Source organism: Rattus norvegicus, chromosome 10 (genome assembly GCF_021556685.1).
Source record: "Rattus norvegicus strain SHRSP/BbbUtx chromosome 10, alternate assembly SHRSP_T2T, whole genome shotgun sequence".
In the NCBI taxonomy this organism is placed as follows: domain Eukaryota; kingdom Metazoa; phylum Chordata; class Mammalia; order Rodentia; family Muridae; genus Rattus; species Rattus norvegicus.
The window spans coordinates 69520191-69527305 of NC_141543.1; positions in this window are offsets into that span (position 1 = coordinate 69520191).

The window sequence follows — 7115 nt, forward strand, 5'->3', positions numbered from 1 at the left end:
TAGTTACCTATTCAAGCATTAGTCATCTTTGAGTGTTCATTAGCCACACGTAGCCAACAGCTACTTCATTAGACAGCACAGATCTAGACCATGGGTTTGAAACTTTGCTCTGCCCTCCCCTTACTAGGTATGTGACCTTGGCAGGTTCCTTAGCCAATATTAGTGTGCATGCCTTTGTCTGAATAAAAAGGATCCCTAACTTCTCCATCCATGGTGATCAAAGAGGTGAACCACAGAAAGTACATAGCCCAGGGCTTCTTGGCTCCTCCTCAGGGGCGGTAAGCGGGATGGTTATTATTAGTATTACAATCCAAGGTCAAGATCAGATGAGAAATAAAAGTATCATGAGCCAGATGAGAAATATGCTGTGGGCTCTGCTCAGCTCATATCCCCAGCATTCTATCTACATAGGGTGCCTGTCCCCTTAAACATCTCACCAGACAGTACAATTTCCGGCCCTTCCCATCCTATTCCATTTTCAGGAGCTGAGCATGATGAACGAGGAGAAGTCGGAAGTGAGTCAGCAGGATAGCACTTAGAGCCCAAAAAAGCAAGCAGGACATCAGAATGCATAAACGGGGATATAATGTGCAGGAAGTGGGAGATGATCGTCCCTTTCTTCTAAGAACTGGCTCTCCTTAAGAGTTATCTGCAGCCTCTTTGTACAGCATGGGCCAGGCTCGGGGAAATTAGGGGACAGCAAAGGGAGCCTTCCCCTTTCCACAATGCTAGGTGCACAACACCAGTTATCCCATGTAATATATCACCGATAAAGAAGCAGACTTGGGGAGCCTTAGAAAAGCTCATACAGCTAGCTAGTGGGTGACAGAGCTGGCACTGACCAGCTCCCACCACACCTCCGTCCTCTCCACCGGGTATCACAGTTGGGAGGAATAGTCAATACGGAAACAAAGTCATGAAATATCAGGGTAAAGGAAAGGACATCAAAAAAGCGACTTCACTTTGAAGCAGAGTGGCCTTTCTTACCAGATACATGCAATGTTAGCACTTTTGCTCAGAGCCCACTTTGGTGGACAGGTAGGATCACCTGTGGCCTTGGCAGCCCCACCCTTTACTTCCATTAAGCCCGGGCTATCCTTCTGCCTTCCAAGCTGTACTCACAGACCTCACAAGAAGATGTTCTCTGATATTAGGTTCTCTAAATCTCTTCCTTTATTGAAGAATTGACACGGTGAGTCTGTAGCCTTGATTGAAAACACACACTGGCAGTTTTTCTTGCCATGCAACCTCAGGTGTAATAACACTTTTGAGCTTTGGTTTTCTCGGTTGTGTGGTGAAGAACACAAGATGTAGATTATCAAGTACCATCAGTGCCTGACTCAATACAGGCAGCTTCCTTCCTCCTCTCTCTCCTCACTCGCTCAACATTTCCCATAGCTATCTCCATCTCTAGGACTCTTGGCTCTGGGGATGAGAGGGGATAGTTAGATTTTAGTCAATTGTAAGCACTTCTTCCCATCCCCTTCGTCCATTCTCTTATTTATCTTCAGGTCTTCTATCAGCCTTGTGACAGGGACATAAAGCTGTCACTACCAAAATAAAGCTGGAGACACTGGAGTGTCAGCAAGGCTGCAGACTTTTGAGGCTTTCTGGCAGGGCTGCAAGACAAAGAGCAGGTCCAGAATCAGATACAGGAAGGCTCTAAAAGAAAAGTCACAGAGGTCCAAGGAAGAGTTTGTGATTGATTGACAGGAGAGATATGGACTGAGGCAGAGATGGGAACACAGCAGAGTATCAGGAGAGAATAGCAGCTAGGACGGAGACAACAAAGACCAAGGCTAGTTCATAACAATGTGCTGGGGACTGGGAGAGACCAAGTCTCAGGTCATTGCTGTCTGGGTCTTTTTTGCAACCACAGCTAGCCCTTCACCTACCTTAGTCACACAGCCTCTAAGTCTCAGGACAATTCCCTCTGCATGTGTCTGAGGCCTCATCTTACTTCTCTCTACCTTTTAGCCCTGCTCCAAACCCCCAGACCAAACTTTAGCCCTGACCTCATGCATCAGCAAAGCCCCTACATTTTCTTTTTAGGTAAATCAGAGATAATACATGCTTTCCGTTAAAGTTACTTTTGTTTGTTTTGTTCTATTTCCGTTTTGGCTTGGTGTTTGTTTGTTTGTTTGTTTGTTTGAGGTGGAGTCTCGTCTTACCCAGGCTGACTGCACTCTGTCTGTGTAGCCAAGGTTGGCCTGAACCTTTGATCCTTCTGGCTTCACCTGTCAAGTGACAAAATTACAAGTATTCCCAGCTTTAAAGTGACTTTGGAATTGGGGAGATGGCTTAGTTGGTAAAGTTCCTAGCATGCCGGCATGAGAAGCTGAGTTGGATCGCCAGAACTCATATAAAAGCTGGATGCCATGGTCCTGGCACTTGTTGGACAGAGACGGGTGGATTTTGGAGACTTGCTGGCCAACCCGTCTACCCAGTGAAGGAGTTTTTCGGTCAATGAGAAGTCCTGTTTCAAACTCCAAGGTAGAAAGAGACTAAGGAAGACATGGGATGTCATTTTTTTGATCCATACAGACATCTATGAGCACACACACTCATGAGTACACACACACACACACACACACACACACACTAACGTCAGCTGTAAAATTATATTATAAAATCGTCATAATGGACTGAGGATGTGTCTACAGTAGCATAGTTTACCTAGCATATGGAAGACTCTGGGTTTCACCTCCAGCATTGTCAAGCAGCAATATTAGTGATGATAACAATAAGAAATTAATAAAGTCATCATGCTTAGCTTTCGTAGGTATCCATTATTACTTTATCTTCTTAAGTCCTTTCTGTTTAACAAGCTTTCGTTATGTGGCCTAGGCTGACCTTGAACTCAAGATCCTCTTGCCTCTACTTCTCAAGAACAGAGATTATAGTTATGACCCTCCATAACCAGCCTTAAATCTTAATAAACAAAACTGTAGCTTACAAATATTAGACACATCAATAAAATGAGAGACATTCTTTATGTAATACAAGAAGTGTCCCATAGATCTATTTTTTTAAGCCGGGGATCCAATACAAGACAGGCTTTTGGTTGTGGGAATTTTTTGGGGGGGGGGGAGCAAGGATGGAGTGTTGGTTGATTGGTTTCTGCTCGGGGCAGGGTTTTATGAATTATGGGCTGACTTTAAACTCACTATATCAACTGCTGATCCTTCTGCCTTGACCTCACAAGGGCTGAGATTATGAGTAAGCAGCACCACGTCCAGCTACAAGATAGTTCTCGAAAAGAGCAGCAATGAACCATACACAAATCTCCACCTGTGCACGCCAGCACACCAAATTAGGAAGCTTGACTTTCAGGATAGAGCAAGGTCGCCGTTCTGTAAAGTCCTCAAAGCAGCAACCCAGCCTGAGAGGAAAGTCACAGCTTTAAACAACTATGTCTAGACTGAGCAACTAACTTCTCCAAGACTACACTGAGCACTGTTTAGGCAAAGACAGTAGGGATTCCTAGGTCTTGCTGCATATTGAAGCTTCTGGTGAACCTCTAAAATCACTAGTGCACAGCTTCCGTAGTATGTTGCCAAAGGTTCGATAATCTATGTCGTATGCCTGTAATTGTAACCCTTGGGAGATAGGGAGACCCTGAGTTACTTTTTGCAGTGCCGAGGGTCAAACCCAGATCTTGCCTGCTAGGTAAGTGTTCTACTATTGAGTTGTATCTCCAGCCTTTAAAAAAAAAAAAAAGGTAGATCTCTGAGTTGGTGACCAGCCTGGTCTACAGAGTGAGTTCCAAGAAAACCAGGGCTATGAAGAGGAACCCTGTATCGAAGAAACAATAAGAAAAAAACAAAACAAAAACTTTGAGATGGGAACGTCATTAAATTGCCCAAGCTGGCTTTGGACTCACCCTACAACCTAGGAAGGCTTTGAACTTTGCAAACCTTCTGCCTCGTCCTCTGGAGTAGCTGAGACTACAGGCCTGGACCACCTGGTCTGGCTCATAGTGAGCTATTTATGAAAGAAGAAGAGGAAGAGGAGAGAAAGAGAAAGAGGAGAAGAGGAAGATGAAGGAGAAGGAGAAGAAGGAGAGGGAGAGAGAGGAAGAAGAGGAGGAAGATGGAGAAGGAAGTGGAGAAAAAGGGAGAGGAGGAGGAAGAGGAGGAGGAAGAGGAGGAGGAGGAGGAGGAGGAAGAGGAGGAGGAGGAGGAGGAGGAAAAAAAAGAAGCCTAAATTGCAGCTGATATTGTGGTCTAAAACCTCCATCATGGATCAGGATTGGATCAGGAATGGATCAGGAATGGTGGTGAGCCTTCAGTTCCAGCACTCTGGATACAGAAGCAAGAGGATCTCTGTGAGTTGGAGGCCAGCCTGATCAGTCTCTGTCTTAAAACAAAACAAACCCCAAACTGTTAGACAAACAAATAAGCCAGCATCCACTCTGACAGGATGACAGGAGAATGACTGAATGACTTCTGGGGTAACTGAAGACACTTGGCAGGTATATATACTAGGTGCTCTAGTGTGGCTTCAGCACACTGCACCCTGTTACCCTTCTCCCTGCATTTACTAGATGAGAGGTGTGGCACAAGCATTAGAATTATAATGCACAGCAAAAGTGGAGACCACCAGACTAAGTAGGCTCACAATAAGCTCCCCAAAGCAAGATGTTCCCTTATGTGCCCCATAATAGTAGCAATGTTATAATCTTTGCCTCCTCTACTGGGCACATGTTCCCTGCTAGCAAGCTCCCATGAAAAGAAGTCATCTTCGGAAAGCTGCTTGGTGGCCATGATCTCAGAGCACAGGCATGTGGTTGAACACAGAAGGAAGGCTGACAGGAAATGGGTTCTCCAGGGTCATCACACGATTATAATTGTCTAACCAGAAATTCCTAGGAGTACTGAAACCTCTAAATTCTTACTACAGGCCATAATCTTCCTATTAAGACTGACTTTATTCTGATTGGGTGGCATGTAGAGTGTGTCATAGAGCAATAAACCTATTTTGTTTTAACTACATATATTCGTATGTCTGTGTATGTGTGCACCAGAGTGCAGGTGCCTGTAGAGACAAGAAGCTCCCATGGAGCTAGTGTTACAAGTGGTTCTGAGTCATCTGGTGCAAGTGCTGGGAACCTAATTCCGGTCCTCTGCAAGAACAGTACCTACCCTCAGCTACAGAGCCATGTTTCCAGACCCAGTTGGCCTAATTCCTATTCCTTATGCCTTCAGCTCTGTTAATGGCTCTTTGCTCCTTCTTAAAGATGTATACCCAAGTCTGCATGAGGCAGAAGGGAAGAAGATGCTTTCTTCTACATGTGGCAGGCCAGACCTGACCTCTGGGCTCCCATAATTCCTCTACTTATGCCCTCGGCCCTGCTCCTTGTCACAGCCTTCATGGGTAAACATCTGGTGTTATTGAAACTCTGAGAACACCCCCAAAGCAGAGACTGGGCTCCTATTTCAACTGTCCTGTGTCCCTAGTGTGCAGAGTCAGTTCTCTTTTTGGGGGAAATGGTGTGGGGGGGAAAGACAGGGTTTCTCTGTGTAACATCCATGGCTGTTCTGGAACTCTCCGTGTAGATCAGGCTAGCCCCAAGATCAGGCTAGCCCCAAACTAACAGAGATTCACCTGCCTCTGCCTCCCAAGGGTTGAGATTAAAGACCTGCAACACCACACCCAGTTCCAGGATTAGTTCTTTTTTTTTTTGGTTCTTTTTTTTTTTTTTTTTTTTTTCGGAGCTGGGGACCGAACCCAGGGCCTTGCGCTTCCTAGGTAAGCGCTCTACCACTGAGCTAAATCCCCAGCCCCCAGGATTAGTTCTTAAACCAAGCTTTCCTATTGTATCATAAAGTATATTATGTGCGTGCGTGCGTGCGTGCGTGCGTGCGTGCGTGCGTGCGTGCGTGCGTGTAGAAAGGGGCAGCAGCCAGTGTTGGGGTTCAAAGCCGGGGTTTTATATACAGTGGGCCCGTGTTTTAAACTTTCTTTCCAAAGCAAAACTGGAAATGTGGCTTGATGATAGAGCATTTACCTAGTGATGGATTTGGATCCCAGCACCACCAAAGTAAAAATGAGCAAGTTATTGGTGACTGTATTTTTGTTTCTAAAAAATCTAAAATTCGAGCTTAGGAATGGTAACACATGCCTATAATCCCAGCAGTTAGAAAGTAGATGTAGGATGATCAGGAGTTCAAGGTCAACCACAGCTAGACAGCAAGTTCAAGGATAGCCTGGTCTGCATGAGCCCCAAAATACAAAAAATACAACTCAACAATTTTATGGGGGCCAGTATTTCACTGTGTAGCCCTGCCTAGTGAGAACTCCCTATATAGATCTCCACCTGCCTCTGGCTTCTGAATGCTAGGCTTCAAGGCATGCAACATTATGTCTGACTAAAAACTCCCTAAAATTTTTTAATAAAAAAAAATCCAGAGTTTGCTACTTAAGGGGAAAAAAGCCCTTGACCCTCATGCTACTGGAGCTGTTAAGGGTCAGAGTCTTTCTAGAAAATCTTCATTCCTGTCAACCCAGTTACAATTCCAGGAAATATGAGCAGAGGACTAGCGAGGAGAGGAGAAGAAGGGAAGGAAGTCATTAAGGATATTTTTATCAAGCAAGCTGTCACTGTGGATGTGGTAGTTTGAATGAGCAATGTTCCCATAGTCTCAAGGTTTTTTTTAATACATCCGTGGTCCCCTGTTGGTACCATTTGGAGAGGCTTTGGAGTGTGGCCTTTTTAGGAGGAATGTCACAAGGGTTAGGTTTTGAGTGTTTCCAGACTTGGGCCCATTTCCTGTTCACTCTCTCAGCCCTGTGCTTTTGGTTGAAGATATGAGTTCTCAGCTTGCTGTGCCTGAAGGCTGCCATGCTTTCTCGCCATGATAGTGATGAACTCTTATCTGCCCAAGTAAACCCTGCTTTCCATAAGCTGCTTTGGTCACGGTATTTTATCCCAGCCACAGAAAAGCAATGCATAGGAGCAGGTAACCAGAGCTCAGTTCCATGGGGGGAAGCTGTTGGAGCCAACACACTACATGTTTTGACCCTTGCTATGAAGGAGTGTGGAGCACTTACCCGTCACCTCCCATTTGCTCCAGGAAGATATCAATGCCCCATTACTACTGGTCTACATTGCA